The sequence below is a fragment of the Gallinula chloropus genome, assembly GCF_964237585.1.
Source record: "Gallinula chloropus genome assembly, chromosome: 15".
NCBI lineage: Eukaryota > Metazoa > Chordata > Aves > Gruiformes > Rallidae > Gallinula > Gallinula chloropus.
Window position 1 is genome coordinate 2,480,153 of NC_140100.1, and position 25,410 is coordinate 2,505,562.

The 25,410-nt window shown below is 50.5% G+C and overlaps 1 long non-coding RNA gene across 1 annotated transcript in view; it reads left to right on the forward strand.

Moving 5' to 3' along the window:
• LOC311197464 overlaps positions 1–23,506 on the forward strand; it is a 41,284-nt gene extending 17,778 nt beyond the window's left edge. The window contains exons 3-4 of the long non-coding RNA XR_014617639.1: positions 1,465–1,663; positions 23,469–23,506. This is a non-coding gene — a long non-coding RNA (uncharacterized lncRNA). The remainder of the gene's footprint in view (positions 1–1,464; positions 1,664–23,468) is intronic.
• Positions 23,507–25,410: the final 1,904 nt, after the last annotated feature.

Sequence of the window (25,410 nt, forward strand, 5' to 3'; positions counted from 1 at the left end):
TGGAATGTGTGTGTGCAGCCCTTAACAAATACAGGGTGAGCGGAAACGTCCCGGGGAATGGCTGAGGCTCCCTGCGTGGGACCAGGGTAACAGCCCACAGAGCGGGAGGCTGCCACCCCAGCTCTCCTAGGAGAAAGTCTGGGTGACCTGGGGACAGTATGCTCCTGGGGCAGGAGCTGCTGCAAGCACTGCCCTGTGCTGTGCTGGGGAGCTGGAGCACCTCAGGCCTGGTGTGGGGCTCGCCCTGGAAGAGCGTGGAGCTGCCTGGGCATCACCCTCTGCGTGCCAGCTGCCAGGGAAGCCAGTGCTGCTGGGGCTGGAAAAGCAGGAACAGCTCATCCCAGCCAACAGCTTGGCCTGGGCCATCATGGCTCCGGATGGATCAGCATTCACCTCAGCACAGGGATTAATCTGAGGATGTCTCTGGGACGCAGGCTGGGGAAGGGGTGGGGACGGGAGAGTGATGGAATCGTGTCTGTGCCTGTGCTTAACATTCGCGGTGCGTTCCCCCGCTTGCACTTCCCCTAAACAAGCTCTCTGAGGTCTGAGCCCTGGTGCCTCTGATCTGGCGAGCGCCGTATTGATCAGGCTGTGCCATTTGATCCCCCGAGCTGCCTCACATTGCACAAAAGGGGTAAACTGCTCCTTATACTTTAAAACAATCAGAATGTTGTTAGTGCATGCAGACCCACATGATAAATCCAGAGGCACAGCTGGGATGAGAATAGCAAAAAGCAGAGGCATAATTAACAGCTGGAACACCACAAACCAGTTCCTGAGCCCAAGCCCTGGAGGAATGCGATTCATTCATCATGTTGCTCTCTGGGCTGATGCTACAGCTCTGGGGTGTGAGGTATTGAATTACAGTCTCTAGAAAATATTGTTTGGGGAATGTTGAGGAGAGCTGGTAAACAATGTGCTGGAAGGTGACAGATATGTTTGCAGCTTCATATAGTGCTTTCACAATAAAAAGAGCCATCCGGGGTTTTCCCATCACTGCCCGGCCTGTCAGTGCTGGCAGGCAGCAGGCTGTCTGCCAGGCCTTGGTGGGGAACTCAAACCCAGCAGCCAGTGGGCTGGCTTAGTTCTGATGACTGTTTTCTTTAAATGATTATTTTATTACTGAGTGCAACGCTAACAATGGCTGATGAATCTCAGGCTTAATGAAGCACCATCTGTGATTCAGCTGTTGTAGAAAACAAGATATAGTGAGCTTTTAACATGGGCTTTGGCCATAGTCTAGCCTGGCCACCCCTCCTGAGCTCTCCTGCCTTTGGTGTGGTGTCACAGCAGATGCCACAGAGGCTCCTAGTTCAGAGTCATCGTCTGCATGACCTGGGCAGAGCCTGCATCTCCCATGTGCTTGCACCAGCAGCTGCACCGCAGACACACGAAGGTGGGATGATGGAGGCAGCCAGGATCTGCTTTGTAAGAGGCTTTCCTTTCTATCCCCCTTCTTCACAGGGAATCGTTCAGAAGACTTTGATCTTGGATGACACTTCTTTACTCTGACAAACCTGCAAGAAGTCTCAGCAGTGTCCCTCCAAGCCAAGCTCCCGGCTCGCTCTGGTCCTGCCTACCTGTGGAGCACCCTGTGTAACCTCAGCAGTGGCCCTGCAATGCAGTGCCCCCCCGTCAGTCAAGCAGTAAAGCACACACCAAGGTAAGGAAGGGTGGAGACTAGGCTCTCTCTCAAACACTACATTCCTCTGGCCACAGAAAATAAGTGCTGGCTTCATTAATTAAATGGGTGACCCCCACAGCCGCTGTAATGAGTGGTGTCTGTGCCCAGGGGGTGAACAGGAGACTAATGGTCAGATTTTCTCTGTGTTTTGATGAAAAGGGGAGGTTTAAGGTGGTCTGCTACCTGTTAAAACCCCCCACGAGGATCTCAATGAGGGAAAAAGACACACAAGAGCTGTTTATGTGGGAAAATCTACAAACAGCAGTATGTTTCTTCTAGAGGGATTTTCCTGCACATGTAGTGAACGCTCCCAGCAGTATTGGAGCATACGATGCCCACCTGGATGTCTGGTGAGGATGCATCAGATGCTTTCTGCAGAAGATGTGGGATTTAAGGTTATTCTATCCTCACTCATGTCCCACTTCTGAGGAGGGTGGGTTATAACTGGCATGGCATTCCAAATACTGCTCCAGAAATCCTGACTGGATGGGAGATCCTGAACCAGAGGGCTCTGAGCCACCTGTGCCTTGCAGGAATCCGGGGAATCACAGCCTGTCCCTTTGCAGTGCCGTGATTATGAAAATCCATGAGGTCCATCTGATGGACTTGGAGGACAGAAGACATCGCAATTGCTTCGTCTTGTGTCTTGCACAGGTCTGGTGATAGGTCTTCCTGCAAAACTGTAGAGCTTTACAGCCAAAGGGAAAGAACTGTCCAGTGGTGGAGCAGTCCCAGCCTTCCTGGGGAAACTTTGCATGGTGAATTGCCCCTGCTATCAAACTGTTCCTTTTCAGACTCTTCCTTCACACACTCAGGGCTGCCCAGGTTCTGCATGGGAAACGGGATATTCCCAGGCAGTTGTTGAGCTGCAGGGTGGGCAGAGATCAGGGTGTCTCACATGAACAGCCTCAAGAAGGAACTGTGGTTCTCAAGGAAGTACAGGGCAGGGTTTCACTGGTCCTCCAGAGTGTGCCTTGCAGTGCAGTCTCAGGGTAAACTTCCACTCTGTCCCTGCACCTTGAGGAGCAGAAAACACCATTACATGTAGCAGTGGAGAAAGAGAGGTGAAGGAAGAGCAAATGCATCTAGCAAGTCCATTCCTGGTGCATTTCCAATGTGAGAGAGGGATGAGATGTGACAGATGAGGAGGGAAATGAGATGTTAGACAAGAGGGCACATTGTGGAAAACCAGGCAAGAGCTGTTTTACTTTCAGGCCTCCCACTATCTAGCTGTGTATCTTCGTCTTCCTAGGGAAGCACCTAAAGACCTGAGGAGCAGGAGGTTTTAAAACATAGACAAAATGTCTTCTAAACATCAACCTGTGCTTCCTCAGTGCATTGGTGATGCCATGCAGGCAGTTGTCTCTCAGGGTGCATTGCATCAACAGAGGGCTAAATCCTGCTTGTGCAGGTGCCAGGTTTGCGGCCTCCTCCTTGGGCCTACAAATGATGTGCATGTGTGCGTTCCACGTCTGTACCTCTTGCTTTGCTTGGCTGCTGCTGTGGGCTGTGATGAGCCTTCTTCCCCACCAGGGAACTCTTAAGGACCTGCTGGCTTGAAATGCTTCCTTGAGCTGCTTCTGTAGGAGTTTTGCAGGTACTGCTCTTCACAAGTCCCTTCGTTGTCATGCAGAAGAAAAAGCTGGTGGATAGCAGCAGTGGTGGGATGGCCTGGGAGACAGGCTTGTTTGTTCCTGCCTCCAGCAGTAGGACTGCAAACCCTCCCTGCAGCATGTGCAGTGAGTGGCCTGGGGCTGCAGGTAGTAGTGGACCAGGAGGGGCAGAGAGAATGCTGAGCATCAGCTGCACTGGAGAACTGTCCGAGCAGAGATGCTGCATCCCCTGAGGGGGAGCTGTGCCCTGGGCACCTGGGGTTGGCTGGGCCGAGGGGCTCCTGCCTGGCTGGTTGGCTTCTCTGAACCTATGCAGAAGTGCTGGTGATGCTACAACTCTCACTCATGTTTTGGCACAGCATGTTTTAAAAATGCCCTGTTGTGCATGCTGTTTCTGCAGGGAATGATGGGTGGGCCCTCGAGGAATTCAGAGGTTTTATTCTGCTGTCAAGGATAGGGAAGTTAAAAAAACCTTGAATGAAGTAAGTAAATAAAAAAGTTGATGAATTTCTATTCCCTTTTTGCTCCTTGCTGCCTCAGCTCTCCCTCCACTTTGTCTGCATTTCTTTCTTTCTCTTTTTCTTTCCACCTCGTTGCTCCTGACAGGTTTTCAATGTGTCAGTCGTGTTTCCTGGGTGGATCCACTGTGGAGTCTCCTGTAGCAGGTGTTGGGAAGGTCAGCATGAAAGTTGCTGTTCTCCCCCAGGTTCTTACTGGGGAAGGAGTAGGGAGCAACACAGGGAAGACAGACCTTTCTCAGAGAAAAATCTGAGTGTGTTGAGAGCCCAGTAGCTTGTCTCTGGCAGCTCAGTGTGAGAACATGGCAGAGGATGGTTTCTGAAGAGCAGTAAGTTTGTAGCTATCCCTGGCTGATGGATGCTCTGCCCCTGGGGCTGAGCCATAAGCACTACCCAGGGCCATGGTGGGGACATGGAGCTGTGTGGGACAGAGCAGAGGTCCTCTCCCAGGCTGCCTCCCACTGGGTGCTGCAGTGGCTGGGGTGGCCAGGTGTCCTGTGGTGGTGGACCACAGCCCCTGCTCCTCAGGGTTCAAATGAGAAGGGACTCAACAGGTTGCCCTCCAGAGCGGCTGCCTTGGGCTGGCTGCTGCCATGTCCCCTGGCTCACAGGGCTTCTCAGTGTCTCCAGCCATCTCTGGCCATGCTTTCTGTGCTCTTTGTTTCCTCTAGAGCCGCCGTCTCTCCCCCCAGGGCTGGTGGGCTCAGCTCTGTAGTCCATTTCAGGTCCCACCAGGCAGCACTGGTGCATGTGGTCATTTTTAGATGCTTAAAAGAGAGGTGGACATTCTGTTAGGTCTGTAAAGTTGCTGATCCCTCAAGTGGCCTATGAAGCATGGGATCTGGAGGTAAAAGGGAAAGCGTGAGGAAAGGATCTCTGCTGTGTGTTGTTCAAGAGAGAAATAGCTTTCCTTATCCCCATAATTCAGGCAACAAAAGCGACTCAGCTCAATAGCAAAGATAGATCTGCTCTGGGCATTCGCATGTGGAAGTCTGGAAAGCACATTCCTTTAGTTCTGTTCTGACTGGAGGTTTCTGGTGAGGGAGAAAACCTCCAAGTGCTGCCTGGGCTGGAGCTGCAGGAGCTGTGGGCAAGGGAAGGCATGGGCTCTCTTGTCTGCTTATGGACGGGTCTTCTGTGGTGCCCGTTGTGATTGCTGGGGTTGTCTGGGCCCTGGGCCCTGCTCTGCCCTGACCCAGCTCAGCTCAGCTGCAGCTCTGTAGGACGTGCATCTAAAGGAGCTTTGCAGGGGGCTGGGTTGGCTGGAGCCTTCCCGGCTGGTGGGGGAGCTGAATGAATGCTCCAGGAAAGGTGAGCTCATTCAGCCGACTCTGTTGGAAGCAGAGCAGCTGCATGGTGCTTTCTGTGCAAAGCTGTGGGTGCAGAGGCTGCTGGCAGGGGCATCTTTGCTGAGGACAGCTGAGTTGGAAGCAAGCAGCATGCTCAGAGCTGAGAAAGTGGATGTATCCCACCTCCTGACAGCCCAGTGCCTTCCCAGCCGGGGCTGCTGCTCTGCTTACAGCTCCCAGGGTCCCCGAGGCATCAGGAACAGCACAGTGCAGGTCCACCTGCCCAGGCTGGACTGCTGCTGCACTGAAAAGCCAGCCAGCCCTGGCACATGGTGCCTGAGCAGAGGGCAGCAGGAATGGTTTCAGAGGGGCTGCGGTGGGGCATCTGCTTCCCCTCCAGCACGGAGCTGGCCAGGCCAGCAGCGTTTCTGGGCTCTATTCCTGCTCCGGAGCTGTACTGTGATTACAGGTTGAACACAAAGTCACAGAATCAGTGTCAAACCTGGAGTAAAGGATTCAGCTCATAAAAAATGTGTCAGGCGAACAAACAGAGGAAGAGTTACAGCTTTCCATTCCCCCTTCCTGGAGCCAAGGGGAGAGTGTGCCTCTGTAGTACACGCTGGAGGAGCCGACAGTGGCCAGAGCGGAGCATTTCACAGCCCCTGGAGAGGCCCTTTCAGAGTTATTAGTCATAAGTTTCTATTTAATGTACTGATTAGGGCCAAGACTTGTAGACAGTCACTGACTGTGCATGTGAATTGACTTAAGCATTATTATGTACAACCATCGTCAGCTCTGCGACCCAGGAAGATTGATACACAGAATGAATCTTCTCAAGCTGTTTCGGAAAAGATTCACGATGCTGCAGTGCAAGTGGCTTCCAATGGGAACCTCTGTGTACTGATGTCAGCATATATTTTATTCCCCTTGACTACAAGGGCTGGTTAGGTTATGAGCCTCCCACTGAAATGGACTGCATACAATTGCCAGATAATTGGTTCTTTTCCTCGTAGGCTGATGAAGTTGTGTTTCACCCCTGACTCCCCCAAGAGCGGCAGTCACAGCACCGTGGCTTGCTTATCTCTCACCCGGCTGCGCTCGCTCGCTTGCCTTTCCAGAGGGAAGCCCCAAGAACAGGGGCCAGGGAGCAGCTGCTGGGGGTGGTTTTAACCCTGGGCTTGCTGTGGGAGCAGGCAGTGGGACTGCAGCACTGCACCAGTTCATAGGGCAGGGATGATTCAGCCACAGTCATGCTGAAAACAGGCTGCTGTGAGCGTCGGTCCTTGGCAGGGGCTGCAGCCAGCTGTCCTGCCTTTGTCCCTGAGACCACACAGTAGTTCTCTGTGGTGCCATGTCACAGCTGCTGCTCGTGCAGGTGCTGCTTAGGGCAGAGGACATGTGGATGCCTTCAGATCTTGTGCTGATTGCAGTGGAGGCTCAGGAGGCCTTAGGAAAGAGTGTGTCTCTGCTCCTTGCTTGCCTTCTTGTTGGATTCATCTTACCAAGGGGCCACGAGTGATCCTGAAAATCTCCCAACTCCCAACCCAGCAGACACACAGAGAAGCACAGGATGCTGGTCTGCCTCCTTTGGCCTTGTCTTCTTCTGGACATTAACTTTCACCCCAACACAGCACCTCTCTCCTCTGCTAGACCTGCTTGATTCTGCAGACACGTGGCTGTAGTCTGTGGTGGTGTTTTACAGTGTTGCTTGGAGCCATCCTGCTTCTTGCTCCCCAACTCTTGCAGGTTTGGAAAGTATCTTCACTCTGCATGAGTGGAGTCTGGGGGTGAAGTGTGGTAGGGTGGTGGGATGCTGCTGCTGGGAAGATCATGCATGACAGGGAGCAGAGCCCTGTGTGAGTGCTGCCACCCTGCAGTGACAGTGTCAGCACCAGTTTTGTCATCTCTTTACACTTGCTGGTTAAAATGTCCTCTTAGGTCTTTCTCCAGGAACAAAGCCTTCTCTGAAATCTGCTTACTTATCCTGTGTCCTGAGTGCTTTTCCCTGCTGAGGGGAGAGCAATACTGAGACAGATGCTCTGGAGGTCTGTGGCACTCATACCCCACTAGCTGGTACTTCCCAGCCAGAGCTGCATCCAGCCACACTTTGTGGGCTTTCTCCTTTTTCAGCCTCTTGCTTTTAAGTAAGATAGCACAGCAAACAAAGGTTGCTTGTCCCAGCCCTCCCTTGTCCCCCTTACTACCTTCTGCAGAGTCCCCATGCCCTCGTTCTCCAGGGATGGATGGGGAACTTGTCCGCTGGGCTTTGCTGCTTGTCTGAGAGCAACACTTGTGGGACAGAGTCAAGATCCAAATGAATTCTCATTATTCTTCAGAATCAGTCTGTGGCTTGCAAGTATAAGCATGGGTAAATGTTTCATGAACATTTTAGGATTTTGTGTTGGTGTTTTTTCCTCCCAGACACAAAAAGTCTTCTAATAAATGCAAATTTATAAAACAGTTATTAATTGGTGTTAAAATGCCAATGCACACGCCATCAGAATTCCAATTACCAGTGACCATGGGCAGTGTTTGCTGTATCCATCAGAATAAATATATTTTCAGGTAAACAGAAACAGCTTGCTGAATGCCTGATTTTGTCCCTGTGAGTAGCTGTATTTAAATCAGCTTTTCAGAAATCTTTCTTCTCTAACAGCAACTTGAGAGAATCCATCTTTAATAGATTATAATGAAAATTTAAATGTTATGTATATTAAGCAGTCTGCTAGATCTGTTCCTTAATGCGACTGCAAATAATTGCCAGGCACGTGGGCAAGGTACTTGCCTGCCTGACTGGCATGAGCTTCTCTGTGGTGTGGAGCAGGCACAGGGAATGAAGTCCCTGGAGATGCTTCTGACTGAAAGCACCTTAACTGGTAACACTGCTGCTGTGTGTCTCACAGCACCCTGGCAGGGTGTACGTGTTCGCTGCAGTGATCACCACCTGAGAACCCCCTTCCAGGCTGGCAAGTCCCCCCGAGGGCTCCCAGCAGCTGAAGGTGCCTGGGCTGTAAATAGCCATTTTCTGGCTGTCACGTCCCCACATCTGCACACCTCCCCTGAGGCAGCCGTGCAGCTGACAGTGCAGGGTCCCTGGGCTGCTCTGGGCTCAGCTCCCCAGCTCAGCACTAGGGCATCGCTTGTGCAATTAGCTCCTTCCTCACTGCATCCCTTGGGGAGCTGGCCCGGGGCTGGACTCCCCGTGGAGTGGGGGGCTGGCTGTCCTGGCCCACAGGGAAGCACCCCTGGCTCTGCATGTGCTTCTAGCAGCACCTGGCCCGCTGCAGAAGAACCCCTGCAGCCCCTGGGGAGTTCAGCTGCACACATGCTTTGGCCCCAGGCCCTAAATGCTGTGCACCCCTGTGTTCTGTGCAATGTTAAAATGCATTTCCCCAAGAAATGCCAGAAGTAGGTAACAGAACACTGGTAAGCTTAAGAAAAAGGCCCATACACCCATGAGCACCTGGCACAGTCCATGCCTTGGCCATGCTTTGTCCTGCTCATGAGGAGCACAGCAGGCCCAGACAGCATTGCAGCGTTTTGCTTCAGGGGAATGTGGAAGAAACTAGTGGCTTTAATGGCTTCCATTTTTCTAACCAATTAATTTGCAAGAGACATAGACATGAAGCTGAATTAATTGAGACTGCACAGAAAAGGGATATTAAAAAAGTGATTCTGATGAGGGAAGGACTTCTTTCTTTGCCTCATGGCAGCTTCACTGGTGAGCCAGGCACTCCATGCTGGACACACAGCTCTTCCTGCTCAGCTGGGATGGTTTCAGGTGCATTTCAAGTGATTTTTGATACTTCATATGTTAGTTATGACAGATGCAGGCTAAGGCCAGCATAGACAGAGGCTGCTGCTTCACTGTCCAGAAACGTGCCCAGACCTGCCCTTGGCACCCTGTGCTCAAGGCACCGAGCTCAGGCTGGGTTGCCTGGGGCAGGCAGGTTGTGATCAGCCCCTCGCCTCCCCTCCTCAACCACAGGGGTTTGAGAGGCTGCCTGTTTCTCCTGAGGTCTCGGGGTCTGCTGGCTTGCCATGGCTGTGTGGCCTGTGGAGGTCCTCAGCTTTACAATGGGTACTTCCAGTGTTCCCAGAGGACTGGTTTTGGAAGAGCCAAGCTGCCAGGACAGGATGGCAGAGCAATGCAGCTGTAATCCCTAGAGATTGGCCAGTCCTCCTGGACATGCTTTGGGAGGGGGGGCATGCATGCTGCTGCCAGTCTTCAGGCAGAAGGGTGAGAACAAGACTATTAAAAACGTTTCCCTGTTGAACAGGGATACAAAACACTGCCTAAGTGTTTATGGAGTAGATTAAGTGCTTCGTTTAGCAGCTTAGAGAGGTCAAGCTTGTGGTGCTCAGGGGCCTGCTTCCCACCCCACACGTTTTCCAAGGAGAGAGGAGCCCTTCATTGTGGAAAACCTGGCTCAGAAAGGAGCAGCTGGCAGGGGACAACCTTGCTGTCAGCAGAACAGTCTGAAACACATGAGAAAGTGATTCAGCAATCCAGGCTGGTGCAGACCATCTGAAAATGGGATGACATTTGAATTGCAAGACACGTACCCTGCTTCCTTGGCTGGGTATCCATCTCTGGAGTGTCAGTCTGAGAGGCGATGTGTGGCGAGGGTCACCCCAACAAGGCCAGTGCGCCCAGCTATGGATAAATACGTGGAGACTTCAGCCAGGAGTTTGCACATGTAGTTCTTCTCATGGCAGTGGCAGCTGAGAGCAACGTGGAGTGTTATCCACTACTGACAAATGTAGAGCAAGGCACACTGGAACGAGCAGTCTGAATTATTCATGTCTCTTACAGGTTCTGAATTAAGTGGAGCATTGTTGCAGGCAAGCCAAGGAAACTCTGTTCAATGTGTACCAGTAGTCAAAATACAAAACATTATGTAAGAATTCACAGGAAATGTGATAAGAAACAACATTTGGTGCATCCCAACTTCATGTAAATGACTCCTCCACTCTTGCTGTGCCTACTGCCTGTGTCCTTGATCATTTCCCTCTCCGAAAGGCACTGCAGATAGAGTGAAGAGGGAGAGATGGACATCAAAATTGATGCAAGATAAATGTGTTTTGGCTGACTTGGGTAGGAGCAAGTATAAAAGGGGACATGAGAGAAGAGACAAGCATCTTTGTTCAGAGGATATAATGTCCTAGAATCACAACACCACATGCTATAGATAGTGTATTTAGCAGGTTTTCCCTAGACACACCGTCTAAAGAGAAATTGGCCTCTGAAAGGCCCTAGTTATTTCTAAGCAATGAAATCTGCTCTAGGAACATAAAGCTTTTGCAAACTGCTGTCCAAACATTGTCTCATCCATCATGACATGTAGCCAGTTTATCTGATGCTCTTCATTCTTCTCCTCTGCTATCAAACTGAAAACTCCTCATAGCAGGGGAAAATGTACCAGCACCTTCTCTACATGAAGCCCATGATTCCTCCAAGAAAATTGAAGCAAATTGTAATACCCTATTCAAGACCAGGCTTGTAGAAAGTTGTTACCATTTACTTTGTCACAGCAAGATGCCTCATTTTCAGTATTATCAATCATTTTTATGACATCACCAGCAAAATATTGCACTCGTTTTTCACCATCCTGCATGATGAACACAGGAAATCCCTTTCAGGAAGGCTGGCAGAGTCCTAATCTCAGTCTGCTTCCCAGTGAGTAGACCATGTGCATCTTGATTAAAGAGGGGAACCTCACTGTTTTCATTTCCAGCCGTGGATGCTGTTTGATAGTGTATTTTGTCACTGCAGAGCTCTACTGGTTTGCATATTCAGGTAATGAAAGACGTAAAGTTACCTCTATTGCACTACGAGATGGGTCTCGATAGAAGCAAATGTCAACGTGGAGCCTCTTCAGGATAATTCTGCAGAAGATTTGGAGTTCATTTGTTCCACATACCTTTGTTTTATAGAGAAGTGATGGTTTTTTCCAGCCAAATTACATTTTTTTAATAATTGTGCATATGTGCCTGTGTGACAGTGCCATAAAGAAGCACAGTTAGAGAAGAACTAGTTCTTGAATTACTGTAGCATGAGGATTTCTGTATTGCTGTGTGTTTGTGCAGCCAAGGTGTACTACATTACCTGGGAGAGGATGGTTGAACAGGTGGAGGAACAGGAAGGATGAATTTCCAGGACTGTGCGCTCTGGGCCAATGTCCAGAGACAGGACCTGGGTTGGTCCAGTCTGCTGGTCCTTGTGAAGACAGTTCTGAGACTGAAAGCAGGCCATGTCTGTTTACAGAAGGTGAGCAGGTTGTGAGAGGTTGCTCAGTGCCCAGTTAACCAGAGAGGGAAGGCTCAGGGAGGTCACTGCAGAGAGGAGAGAGTTCCTGTCTCCTTCGAGTGTGTCAGGCTTCCAGACCTCTTAGAAAGGTCTCTAGCAAGAATCAGGATAAGGGAGCAGGAAGGGAGATTCCTCAGTGGGTGTTTGGAAAGCTTTCAGTGCTCTGTTGTTGGCATTTAATTAATTCTCAGCCTGTAATCCTTCAACAGAGAAGTTTCGTCTTCTGCAATCTTGTCAAAATAGACTGGTTTAAAAAAATCAAGAATTAATAATGTTCCTTACTATTGAAGGTCACCAAGAAAGAACTACTGAATGCCCTGAACAGCAAATTCCCCCAGGAGACCTGGAACAAAGGATTGCAAATGAACTGTAAGAACAGAAAAATAGTTCTGACTGGTGCAAGAGAGATCTTGGTTCACAGTGGGGTTGCTGTAAGCGTAGAAATGGGGGCTCAAGCCCCACATCCCCAGCAAATCTGTTCCCATGAAGTTCTCCTGAGTGGTAGAGGTCATGTCTCCCCAAGGCTTGACTGTGTGTGGTTTCCCAGGCTGGGCTTCCCTCTCTCAGCTCTGCTCACTGTCCTGCACCAGGACAGTGTGGGCAGGACTCTCCGTGGCTCTTTATCTTCCAGGCTTTCCTGTTTCCATTTCAGTGACCCGCTGACATCCCGTGCTGAGAGGGAAATCCAGTAACTTGAGGCAGCCCCACCAGGGCTCATCCTTGCAGAGAAGCCGGGGTGCCTGGGCAGTGCTGGGGGTCCACGGGGCGAGGGTCTGCCCTGCAGTCTGTGGTGCTGCCCGAGCAGAAGACCCAGGAAGCAGACAGGTGGGGATGCTCCGTGCAGTATTGCCACTGCATGGGTAGAGGTCTGAGTTTCTTGGGGAAAAGAGAGTTAAAAACAGTGGCAAGATTGCTCTTAGGATTGCTGTAAGGGGTTGAGTTACTACATTACATCTAGCTGGGGCTTTCTGAGAGAGGAGAGGCAAGGAGGAGGCTGGGTCTCTGAACACAGCTTGTGCATCTTCATCTGTTCATAATCCCATTAATACTCAGCACGTATTTCCTGCACCCCGTCTGACAGAAAGTAGCACAAATGATCACAACGTGCTTTCCTGGAGAGTTTATCATTTTATCCACCCAGAAACACCAGTAAAGCCCTACAGTGTCCCACAGCTTCCCTTCCCCTTGGTCATACAGAGAATCACTTGACCTCCGCCGTCCTGTACCTCAGCAATGATTACAGTGCAGTCACCTGTACTGTGCCAGCTGGAGAGACCTGTTGTCGTGAACTCGGGGTTATGCAAGTGCTCCCTAGGGGGGATCACTGGAAAACACAGATTTATTTGTGTGGCAATAATTGAGAAGCTCATTTTATTCCAGTAAGGATCTTTCAACCACAATCAATTTCACATGCCAACATAAATAATGGAGGTCAGCAGAGCACTGTGAGTGCTTCAGCAAGCTCTGTTGACAATGTTAAAATGCAATAAACAGCAGAGAGATGCAGCTCTGCATGAGTGGGTGTACATTAATACTTGTTTAGAGAGTGTTTGATTGGCAGACCTAGTTCTTTTAGAATCTTTCTGATGGAAAATACTTCATATTTCTGTAGTTTGGCTGTTGGGGTGGGTTCTGCTGCCAGCCATGCTGCATGCCTGGGATCTGCCCTTGCTTCTCCAGGAGCATAATGCTTCATACCTGGGTGTGTCTCTTCCAAAGCCAGGTGCTTTCCCTCAGCCAGTGTGCATTCTTTAAGTGGCCAACCCTTAGGCAGCAGTAAAGCCCACAGAAATTAGAAGCACACCAAATCACAACCCCTGAACTTCACTCCAGCTGCCCCTCAGCATGGGCCTCGCTGGCCCAGCATCGTTCAGTCCCTTTTAGAGAAGCGAATTTCACCCCCAGTTTTCCCACCTTTCTTTTCCAGGTGTCAAATCTAATTTAAACATTATTTGAATATCTGATGTGCTGTCCCTGTACGGGGGGGGGGGGGTTATGGGCTGAGAGCAAGTCGTCTCTTAAATGTCCCTTGGATGTGCTGAATCTGCAGAGTAACTTCAGTCCTTCACTGCACAGCAGGTTCTGTAGGTGTGACATCATTCTTGCTGTACACTGAACCCCTTTCAGTTTGAAATAGCTGGAGCAGGCTCTGCCTCTGCTCCCTGGAGGCATCTGCACCCTTGGCCCCGCTGGCAGTGTTTGTGGCAGGGGCTACAGACACTTGAGAGAGCAGAAGAGCCGCTCAGGAGTATCCCTGCTAAGGCATCCTCCTTGTGCAGTGCTTTGGAATATAAAACATGGAAATAATTAAGTAGATTAATTAGCTAATGTTTGCACAGGACCTGGAAAACATAAAGCGCTATATAATTGCTAAGTACAGTAGATTAATTAGTTAATGTTTACACAGTGCTTTGTAAACATAAAGGCAGCATGGCAGTGCTAAGTGTTATTATTAATTAGGTTTTCACTATTTGTAAGATTCATTATGGGAAACAACCCCACCAAGCATTTAGTTCTCCAGTTTTGCCAAATGCCTCCCGGCTCGCAGGCTGCACCGGAGCGAATGGCCTGCAGGTCCCGATCTGGGGGACGGCGGTGGGCTGTGGTGTGACTGTGCCTGTCCTCTGAGGGTGCTACCACAGCCAGGACAGGCTGTGGAGTGTGTGGGTGGCACAGTGATGACCACAGAGCTGGTCAGCAGCGGGGCTGATGGTGTTGCTGAGGTGTTGCTAGGCCTTGCCTTGTGTCGCCGTTGGTGGTGGGTGGGAGCTGGTCCCTCTGCGGCCTGGCACAGACCACAGGTAACAAGCGCTGCAGGAGGGCTGTGTGACACACGGGTGTTTATCTTGCTGTTCTGTGTGAGCAGCTTACTTCGAGCTTGGAGCAAAGCACAGGAGATGGGTGACCCAGGTGGAGGATCCCTGAACAATCCTAGCTGGAAGTTCCCCACAGAACAGAAGTCTTTGCATCTTTGTTTCCTCTAAGCCCATGGGCATGCTGCCAAGGCTAGTTCTCAGCAAAGCTAAGTGCTGGGATTATTTCATTCTGGTTTAGACACTTGGAGGAGTCTTGCTAGGGCTGGGGGGGCGTGGAGCAGGAGGGGATATAACGGCCCCAGCCATGCAGCCAACTCCACAGGCTCGCTGTGCAGCAGTCCCACCCCTGTGCTCATGCTTATTGCCTGGAAGACCTCATGAAGCCTTTCCTTGAGGCTCCAGGAAGCCCTGCTTCTGGCTGGCACACTAGGGTGGTCTGTGTGTATCTTGGGTTTTTTGGGCATGGAAGACTTACGATTATTGCCTGATGCAGTCGACTCTATATAAAAGTAAACACACGTTGTGCTGTCAGAGGGCCCAACATGAAAACAGCAACTGCTGTCTCATTTGTCTCTTTTAGCTGTCTGAGGCAGCTGTTGAGGAGGGCACATGTGGATTCTGCACTTGAGTGTCATTCAGATGCAGTCATTCCTGTGCAAATCTGCAGTGTGCCAAACCCTTCAATACATCCCTTTCCTGTGGACCAGTGTAAATAGCTTGAAAGGGCTGAAGCAGCTCCTAGAAGTGCGATGACCTCTTTTTTTTTTACATAGAGTTTATTTCAGTAAGAAATCCATACCACCCCCTGGGACTAATAAATACTAAAAGAATTAAAAGCTGCCTTTCGTCTTTCTAATTTTCTGTCTTGTCTGTGGAGCTCAAAACCCATTCAGCAGTTCCTGTATTATGCTTAGAATAATTTCTCCAGATTCTTTTTGTTTGTTTTTAAACAGCAAAGGCGGCAAATTACTAGCCAGACGTTCATTTAAAAGCTGGTATTTTACTATTCCCATCTATCTCTGGTGATCCAAGGGGTTTTTTTAAAGCCTGGCAGGCTCTGAGCTTGCCACACAGCCACTTCCAACAAGGACATTGCAACCTCAATCTGTTCCTGGTCTGCAAAAGAGGAAGGAAATATGATACTAACTCTACTAGCAGATAGAAACTTACCTGGTCTGTACATTTATTGGGGTAAACAATGAAAGCAGGATTTCCCATGCTTGTTCTACAAGTTGTTTCAGTTTGAATCCTGTCTCCCAAACATGGCCCCTACACTGTTTATAAAGCTCTGGGTCAGTAAGCAGAAGACACTCTTCTTCCTAGGCTTATGAACCTGGGAGGGAGGTGATGACATGGCATTTGTCACTGCTGGAGACCTCCTCACAAACACAGCAAGCCTGGTGCTTTTCTGCAGAAGCAGCTGGGAGAGTGTGTGTTCATCACACTCAACCTTTAATGGGCTGAAGTGGTAGGCAAGCCAGGAGATGCAGGGGACATAAGGCCTGGAGTGTCAAGCCAGCAGCTGTGTAAGGGAACAGCTTGAGGGGAAGAGCATCGGGGCTGTGATGTATGGAGCACAAAGCCAAGGAAGAAGAATCTGCCCTTAAATGAATCTGGTGCCTCCCAAGGTTCGCTGCCTGCCCTGCTCCGTTCCCAGTGTACTCTGATCCTCTTCTCCCTTTCTTGCTGTGCATGGTGCTGGTCCTGATGTGCAGCACTGCAGCTCTCTGCAGAGCAGGGCATGCAGGGACCCTGAGATGCCCTGTTCCAGCTCTGGGGGCAGCACCTTGGTCTTCTGTCGGCCTGGAAGCCGTGTGCTGCCATTGCTCTGGCTGGCTGCCTCGCAGCACTGCGTGCCCAGGCGTTAGCCGGTGTGAGGGGCCATGCCAACAGCCATCCTTGCCTTTTAGTCTCTGATGTTCGGCTGGTGGATGGTACAGGGAAAGGTGTTACTTTGCTGAGCATATGAGGAACACTTACCACCCAGGCAGTGCCGAGCAAATCTGTGCTGCAGGCTGATCATCTGACCCCACACTGGTGGGGTCCTTCCCAAGGAGACGAGGAGCTGCCCTTGCAAGCTGTGCCAGGGCCAGGGCACGCAGCTTTGTGGGAGAAGGTGCAAGGATGTGCTGTGTCCCCAGGAGATCCAAGTCCAAAGGGGGTTGGCAGCTCTGGGAGCTCAGGCAGCCAGGCAGGCTGCTGATAATGACACTGCCTTCGACACATACATTACTGACTTCTTCATCTGTCATAGAGCGGCGCCTCTACCATCTGCCGTCGCTTAACACTTGGAGATGGGCTTCCCAGTGCCTTTCCCCACTTCTGTTCATCTCTTCTTTTGCATTTTGGTCTTTGCAGAGAGGAGAAATGTGTGAAGAGCTGGAGGCTTATGGGAAGGGAATGTGGAGGCAACGCAGCCCTTCCCTGAGTGGCAGCCAGCGCCTCGCAGCTGGCATTAGGGGTGCTCCTGTCTGCAGCTGGTGCTGTGCTGATGTGCCCAGAGGCTCCAGAGTGGCAGCGTACAGGGGCAGAGATCTGAGAGGAGCTTTCTCCACGTACTGAGAAAATTGCTCTTTCTTCATCTGCTCTTTTGGATGCTCGGAGGGCTGCAGCTTGTTCCAAGTGTGGGCATGGTGGTCTGTGTGTGTTTACTGGCTTGCAGGACCAGGATGTTTTCTGTCCATCAACACCTTTGTGAAAATAGGCTTTGCAAAACAGCCCGAGGGTGAAAGCGCAGAATTTGCCTATTAACTATATCCTGGGTTTATTCTAACAGTTTATTCCTCAGATCCAGTGGCAAAGATGTACAGGAGGTCTGACACAGCCACATTCAGCAGGGAGGGAAGGAGAGTGCCAGCTGTTGGGAGGCAGGGAGCAGGCAGGCAGTCCCCTTGCAGCGGTGATGCTCTGTAACGCCTGGTTGCCAGGCAAGAGGGAATGTCTTTAAAGAACATCTTTATTAGGGTACACTACTTAGCATCAAAGAAATGTCAGGGTTGCTCTATTCTGAGTCCCTGCCTAAGGCACTAAACTAGCCTGTCATTCAGCAGTCTGAGTACAAACCAGAAGAACCACTGGCAGGGTCCTGGAAAGATTTATTTTTCCACATTTAATTGCCCTTTTTGCTTTGTAAACATAAAGGTTGAAGCTTAAACTCTGACAGCTCCAGTAGCCTTTTTCTTATCTCCTTAAAAAAAAATGACATTCAGCTTGTTAGGTTTTTCTTTTCCTGCAGTCCAAAATCTCACCAAATCTGCACAACTTTTTTTTTTAAAGATCATTGAAGCGTTTCTGTACTCACTTTGGGAAAAACCCTTCAGCTCACAAAAAGACAAAAGCCGGAGCCTGAAGAGCCAAGACCTTTCCCCACAGCAATTCAGGATAAAAATGCTTGGCCAAAAGAGGCAGAGCAAGCAATCAGCATTCCACCTTTTTCACTGGGAGCAGATTAAAGCATGCTTATCTGCTCCTGTTATTGTGCCAGAAAGAAACCAAAGACCAAAGGCAGGAGGAAAAGAAAAACAAACGTTCAGCAGCAGAACTGGGTGTATCATAGAAGCCTGAAAACTCCCTGAGTTTAGTTCCTTCTCCGCAATGGGCTCCCTGTGCCCGAAGAAGGTCTTCCCTGGGGTGGTGGAGCTGCAGGCTGTGCTGCCCTGTGTTTCCTCAGCTGTGACTGTGGGACTGCTTGTCCCTGGCCAGGGCTTTGAGGTGCTCCCTGCCTGCAGCCATTCCCGGTGAAGGACATGCACATCCTGGGTCGCTTCAACCACAGAGAAGTGGGTTTTGAGCTGCAGACTTGAAGAAAGTCCCTCCATTTTGGGAGAGGGGCTGCCTGCTCCCTCCACCTGACTTGAAAATGGGGCTGTTACCTCACCACTGCCTTCTCTGTGGAATACCCTCCTGGTCCGGGCTCCGCTTCCACCCGCCTGCAGGAGATGGAGAGCGGGGTCTGGCTCTGCCGCTGGCCCCCCGGGCCGGCTCCCCGGCTCCTTGCAGTGTGTGCACGTCCTCTCTGTGTACCCAGCTCGGCTGCACTCAGCTACCTTTGGCTTTCCTGAGTTGTTTCGATTAACAAGTGACAGGGCGATCAATATTGGCTGGCATTCCGGACCTGAGCACACGTGCGGTCTGCAGGGGCGGCAGCTGGAACAGCCGTGGGGCTGGGGTGGGTAGGGAGGGATTTTTCCTTTTCCTGCCTGTCCTTCCTGGAACTCTTTGCACCCCAGTTTGCTGTGGGGTCATGCGGGATGTTCTGTGATCTGTGATCGAAGAGAGGCTGGGGGAGCTGGGCTTGTTCAGCCTGGAGAAGAGAAGGCTGCGGGGGGACCTCACTGCAGCCTTTAAGTACCTGAAGGGGACATAGAAACAGGAGGGGAATCAACTTTTTAAAAGGGTAGATAATGGCAGGACAAGGGGGATGGATTAAAGCTAAAGGAAGGAAGGTTTAAATTAGATATTAGGGGGAAGTTCTTTACAGAGAGAGTGGTGAGGGGCTGGAACAGGCTGCCCAGAGAGGTGGTGGATGCCCCGTCCCTGGAGGTGTTCAAGGCCAGGTTGGCTGGGGCCCTGGGCAGCCTTGTGTAGCTCCAGGCTTGGAGGTTGGTGTCCCTGCCTGTGTCAGGGGGGTTGGAGCTCTGTGATCCTTGGGGTCCCTTCCAACCCAGACCAGTCTGTGATTCTATGATTCTATGATTTTTGGAGTTTGGAGTTAGCCCCTTCGTCTTCATTGAATGCAACATGCTTTCTGTTTCTGTAAGGACAGGCTGTGCCAGGCTGTGCCTGACAGTCGGTCTTAATCCAGACCAGCGTAGGAAATCAGAAAATTGCTGGTAGGATGCTATAGGTGTGATCCACATGGATTGTATTGTGGCATCTGTGTTGATGCACTTCCATGTGTGTGAGGGTGAGTGGCACACGGCTGTTCCAGACACAATTTGAGCTTTTTACATCCAGAACAGAAACATACAGAAATCCTTGAAACACATTTTGAGCAAATCCTTTGATTCTAACCACAAGCTTGAAATGACAAATGGGAGAGAGAAGCTTCAGGAGAAGCTATGTCTATCACAGATCCTTCATCTCTCCATTGTTGTCAATAGGGAAGCAACAATGATTGGCAAACTCTAATTGCCATTTACTCCGCAGAGCCGAGCGCAGACAGGGCTGTGCTTTGTGGTGCTTGAGGAATAGCTGTCACAGCTGTTACAGTGAGCATGTCTCTGTTAAGTTTTTCATCTTCTTTATCTTCCAGTTTTCCCAAAATTAAATGTTGGTGTTATTCAGGTGGGGCTTTCACCAGGGTGTTGAAAGAGGACAGCTCCGCAGCAGGTCAATTTATCATTCTCCTTTCCACACCTCCTTATCGTTGGGTACTACAGTCAGGAGGCCCCATGGTTTTTGTAATAATCACACATTCCTTCCTCTTTCTTCCCCCTCCGTGCTGGTGGGCTGGACATGTTCCAGAAGTGCTGCCTGGCGCCTTGTCTCATGGCCGATAGAGATGGCTCGCTGCAGCTCACAGGGCAGCATGCGGAGTGTTGCTGTTTCTGAAGATGTGCTGTCAGCCCCTCAGTGTGCTTTGTTGAAGGATGAGCCTGGTGTTCTTTGCTTTCATTTTTTTTCAGGCTGCTGAGTGGTTTATCCATGCACAATCCTTTGATGTTTCTTCATACACACAAGTAGGACTGTTGGAACGGATGCACAGGGTGCGAATGGGTGTGTGCTCCTGGTGACTGTCAACTGGCTGGGAATCCAGACAGGTTGGTGAGGATCAGACTCTCTCACTGCTGACTGATTTACAAATTGGCATCTCCTTGGGTTCACGTGCATTTGCTGTGTTTATCTCCTTCCAGAGTCTTGTTATCCCAGGAGCATCTGTTCACCCACCAACCATTAGTTATGTGGATGCTCCAGACATACTGAGGAACTGACCCCAGAAGACTTCTCTGAGCCAAGATTTAACTTGGTGATTAATTTGTCACCTCCATATTGGTCCAAATAATGAATCCCAAGCAACAATGCACTACTGCCAGTTACTGTGACATCCCTCTTGGGGTCAAGGAGATCAGGAACCCAACATCACTGAGCTGTCAGTGTCCTTTTTCACAGGACATCTTACATACTTTCCTATAGATAAGGCTTTTCTATCCAGTGCATATCTTAATTCCCATGGTTCACACATAGTCCTCTGTTCCTGTCTCTGTTGTAGGCTTCAGTTTTGTTCACACAGATATAGGTGACTGCTTCCTGGCCTACACATTTCCCCATAGTGAATATGAATTTAACCAGAGGTATGTAGGTGTAAGTAGAGGAACCTTGTGTAGATGTTCCCTAGTTTTCAGTGGACCACACCACTCCCCTCTTCAATTAGCGTTGTTTTAGCTGCCTGCTCTTGTGTTGCTCCTTCAGCCCCTCAGATACTTCATTCCTCTGTTGCAAGATGCTTGGCCGATAAGCATCTCAGCTCTTCACCAGACAGCGTGTGTGCTTGTTAGCTGCCAGCCAGCTGATTATGATTAGACTGTAGTTTTGATAGTTGTTTCCTGTCTTTCAAGCCTGAACAGATGGGATGCTACTCCCAGTGCAAGCTTTGACTTTCATAGTACTTCATGGCTTGGCCAAATGGCAGTTGTGTAGTCTGCACTTGGGAAGCTTCTCAAGGGGATCCTTGTAAAGGGAGAGGAGCAACTGTGTCCTCTAAGGACCCTGCAAAGTTAGGATCCACTTTAGAGGAGTGCTGGGATTGTTTTGTGTGTTGGATGCAGTCCTCCAAACCACAGTTTTGCTCCCAGCTGGTAAGTCTGTTGCTGGTATGCTGTCAGTATGGTATTTAGGCTCCAGACAGTGTTCTCTCTGATAAGAGATGCTATGGTTGGATTTTGGGTTACAGGATTAAGACACTGTATGTTTGCAGAATGGATGACCACAAGACCTTTGTGAGAACCAGACAAGGACAACTTTTTCTGGCACAAAGGGAAGAATCAATCTATGTTTGCCTACAAGTGCTAGGCTTGTTGGTGTCTGTCTGTGTGGATTTAGCAAGGGACTAGAGTTGGGTAGAGGCTGAAAGGGCAAAGGAAAGAGGAGCCTGCAGAGGCCTGATGATGGAATTGCTCCCTGGATTTCCAGATCTTTTTCCTGGGACAGTTTTCAGTTCTACCATATCAGGTTTTCTGTGTTGCACCCACAGCCCTAAGTGGATCTCTGGCTGCTGCACAGGGTAACTTGACTGGGCTCCTTCTGTCCCTGCCATGTGTGGGACTTGCATCAGCGACAGGAGCCCTCCGTGTCTCCTGGCTGAGGATGCCAAGGTGGTGGGAAGAGACTGGTGGCAACAGAGCTGTGGAGAAGGGGCTCCCCTTCAACAGTTCAGTGGACTTGAGAAGCCTCCTGACTGCCTTGCAGAGATCCTTGAAATGAATGGTCACTGAACATGGGCACTGTCAGCCAAAACCTTGCGTCTCCCCAGCACCTAGTCCTGTAAGAAAACAGTTCCTTCTCATGAAATAATAAGCTTTCATCTCTTCATTTATTGCACTGCAAGAGAACAACTGGCAGCCTGCACACATGAGCCAATTTATTAACTAAATCTCATTTACTAACTGAGAACAAATTCTTTTCACTTGTAGCTGCTGAATACAAATGAGGTTGGGCTTCAGACTGCCCAGGTGCCAGGCAGTGTCCTTGGCCCATTTGTCCTTGTGTCAATGGCAGTGTCCCTCTGCCAGTAATAAACTGCTCTTCTGATGGGCCCTGCTAGACATGAGTGGGTTACTGAGCCTGACCTAATGGATGCTTACACAAGAAGAAGACCAGACTCACTGGTGGACCCATCTCTGAGTTGGAAGTGGTCTGCTTCAGCTTGGAGGAGCACATTATCAGAACTGGCTGGCAGTTCTTCCAAACTATGTGCCTGGTCCAAGCAGCAGAGAGAGAAGGGACAGGCTTGGAGTGGGCAGCTTCCTAAGGGCAGCCATCAGCCACAGCCTGTGCCCAATCCCAGCATCTGTAGTGACATAATGATGGAAAGAGCAAGGATTGCTACTGATGAGGGTCATCTGCTCTCCTGCTCCTGATCCAAGCAACAGAACTTCCACCACTTTCTCAGGAGGTTTTCACAGTTTCCAGCCACCTGTTCCTCCTCCTGCAGCACTCACAGCCACATCGCTCCTTGTGTTTGCCCATCCCATTTGGGATCCCTTCCCTGGCACCAGTTTATCAGGAGGAAGCAGGATTCTTGCCACAGTGTGAGGGCTGTGCTGGGTGTCCATCCTGCCAGTGCTCAGGCTAGTGAAGCCAGCTGCCAGAGGAGGCTGCTTGGGCCATCTGTAGCCACAGCTGGCTTGCCTTGCCAGGGCAGCCAGCTAAGCACAGGGCTGGGGGCTCTGTTGGAGCTGCCAGTGTCCCCTTTAACACTCTTGGAGCAGAGTGATGGGTCCCATGGCTCTGCTCGGCTCTGCCTGGGGCACCACCAGGCTGGGCACAGCACTGGCTGCAGCATGGGGACAGATCCTGTTCTTTGAACAGACCACAGGTTGGCCAGGAAGGGCAGACCCCAGAGAGAAGGGGTGTCTATCAGCAGGTCTTCACCCTTGGCAGGTCGAGACAGGGTTCTCAGACTGCTGGCTTTGCTGACACCCTTCTTCTAGGTGTCCTGCTGGTCATCTTCCCTGGGTGGAGGCCTCAGCTCAGCATTTCCACCCACTCCCTGGGCAGCAGCTCAGACACTCACTCCTGACAGTGGATAGAGCAACCTTCCTAAAACAGACTGGCACTCACTCCTCAAGAGAAAGGCACTGTGCTGGCACTTGCTCTCTGCCCAGGGACAGGCACTGCAGGACGAGGCGGTAGCTCTCAGCAGAGGCTGTGTCAGGACCCAAACACCTCCAGCCAGGGTCAGTCTGCTGGCAGTGTTTGCTTCCTCTTCATACCTGCCTCCAGGTTTAATGCTTTCTCCCAAGCAGGAAAAATAACAATAAAGATAATTCTTTTAAACCTGATTATCAGAGAGTACAGATTGTCAAGCTTTATGCTGCTGGATAAATCAAACTAACTGCTCAGAGTTAATTTGTCTGACCATAAAGTGGATTCAATAAGTGTAAAACAAAACTAATTGGTTCTTTTCCATACAAATTTAATCATACTATAAAACGTGATCAATGCAAATAAAAAGCATTGAGTAGGTTAAGTGTCAAGAATCTATAAAGAAAGAAATGTCTTCTGTGCTTTCTTGCAGGAGTTGAGAATCGGATGGGTTTCCATCTCTGTGCTGACCACCTCAGGACACGGTCCCAGCCCGGACACGAGTGCCGGCGCCTGTGCTGCCTGTGTTGGAGGTAACTCTTCCATCAGTCTTTGCAGTTTCTGTTTTCTCGTGGGTTGAAGCTGTTGTTGGAAGGATACATGGCTCTTGTGGATGCTCTGCTTGCTCTGCTCAGACACACAAACCAGGTGAAACGCACTGAGCAAAACGCAGGCTGACAGCCCTCGCCTGTGCGGGCTCTCCCGCAGCAGAGGGGCACCTGGCACCTCTGAAAGGCCCAAACATGGACCTGGTCCCAGAGCTGATGCCCAGTTTGGGGTGCATGCAAAGCACCAGGACTTCTGCTGCTGGCACCCAGTATCCTCACCCATTTGAGCCCTCTCCTCTGGGCTCTCCCTACCTCTCTGATCCCAGACCAGCCACCTGCTGATCATTTCTCCAGAAGAGCTGACTTTATGGCCCTGCCAAGCCTCCTCAGGAGACTGAGGCACTGCCCAGAGCTCCCTGGCTCCTTCTGTACAGACCAAAGCTTCATCTAAAGATGGGAAGGAGCACTGTGCCATCTCCTGGGGCTCACCTGGTGTGCACCCGATGTGTTGAGCCTCTTCAGTTGATGTGAAATTGCCAAGGCAGCCATCTGGTGAAGTGAGAGAAGGTTGCCAGGACAAGAGCTACAGCTCTGCCACAGCATCCTGACAGTGGTTCGAGGCAAATTAGATGCAATCAGCCAAACTGCAACCTTTTAAATTAATCTGTTAAAAGACCTGCTGTGAGAGGCTGACATAGGCTGTAGTTATGGTGATGGCTGGAGTGTGGCTGGGGTTGCTGTTCACGCAGAGAGCTGCTAAATCTCTCAAATACCCAGGTTGCCAAGAACTGACATCTTTTCTAAAGAGCATCATCTCCTCAGTTTCCCCATGTGGATGTCTAGCTTGGACAAGACATAGAAGAAAGCACTTACAGCTCAGCAGAGAGGAGAGGTGGGGAGAGAGGGAAAGGGAAGGAGCAGTCTGAGGCATCTAGGAGGTTAAAGGATGCCGTGTCCATCATGCAGGGTTCCTGCTGTGGAAACTGTCAGAGCTGGGGCAGGTGAGAGAAATGCTGAAGCTAGAGGGGAGGAAGAGGAGCCATTGCAGAGCTTTTCGCAGCCCAGGCCTCTTCTCTGACCTTCCTGGGGCTACAGGGGGCATGCTTAGGAGGGCAGGAATGGCTCACACCTCCCTTCCCATTTTGGCCCCCAGTCAAAAGTGTTGGAGCACCCTATGGAAACTCTGAACCCCAGCAGTGCTGTCTTCTGGGACGAGCATGAGCTATTCCTGTGTGGGGCTGGAGGCAGCCCTGCTTAGGGATGTTCGTTGACCCAGAACCCTGCTCCTGCCCTATGTGTGGGGGCTGTGGGCAGGACCCTGGAGGAAGCTCTCAGCTTGCAGTGAGCTTGAGTTCCCTGCTGCAGTGCTCTCACAGAGCCCTCTGACATCCCTGGGGGAGACAGGGGACTGAAGGGCTGGGACTGGTTTGTCTGCTGCTGCCCCACCATCAGTTTCCACAGCTGGGAGCCTCTCGCTACACCAGACCACTGGACAAGCCTGCACCCCCTCACCTCCCTTCTCCCTCCTCCCAGAATTTTGAGGTTAAGTTCTAGTATCTCATAAAATATCATGTTCACATCATAATTTCAGCTTGCAGAAAGCCCTTTCCATGTGAGGGCCAGGATGCATACAAATTGCTGCTCTAAATCTCCAGCTACAATAAAGAAACTTCAGATGCTGACAGTTTACTTGATAAATACCTAATATAGCTTAAATAATTATTTAATGCAGACAAATGGAAAAAGAGAGCATCCATATGCTGCGCTGTAATAAATTACAGCTCGCAACTTGCTGGGCAATAGCAGAGGCAGCTCTAACAAAGGGCT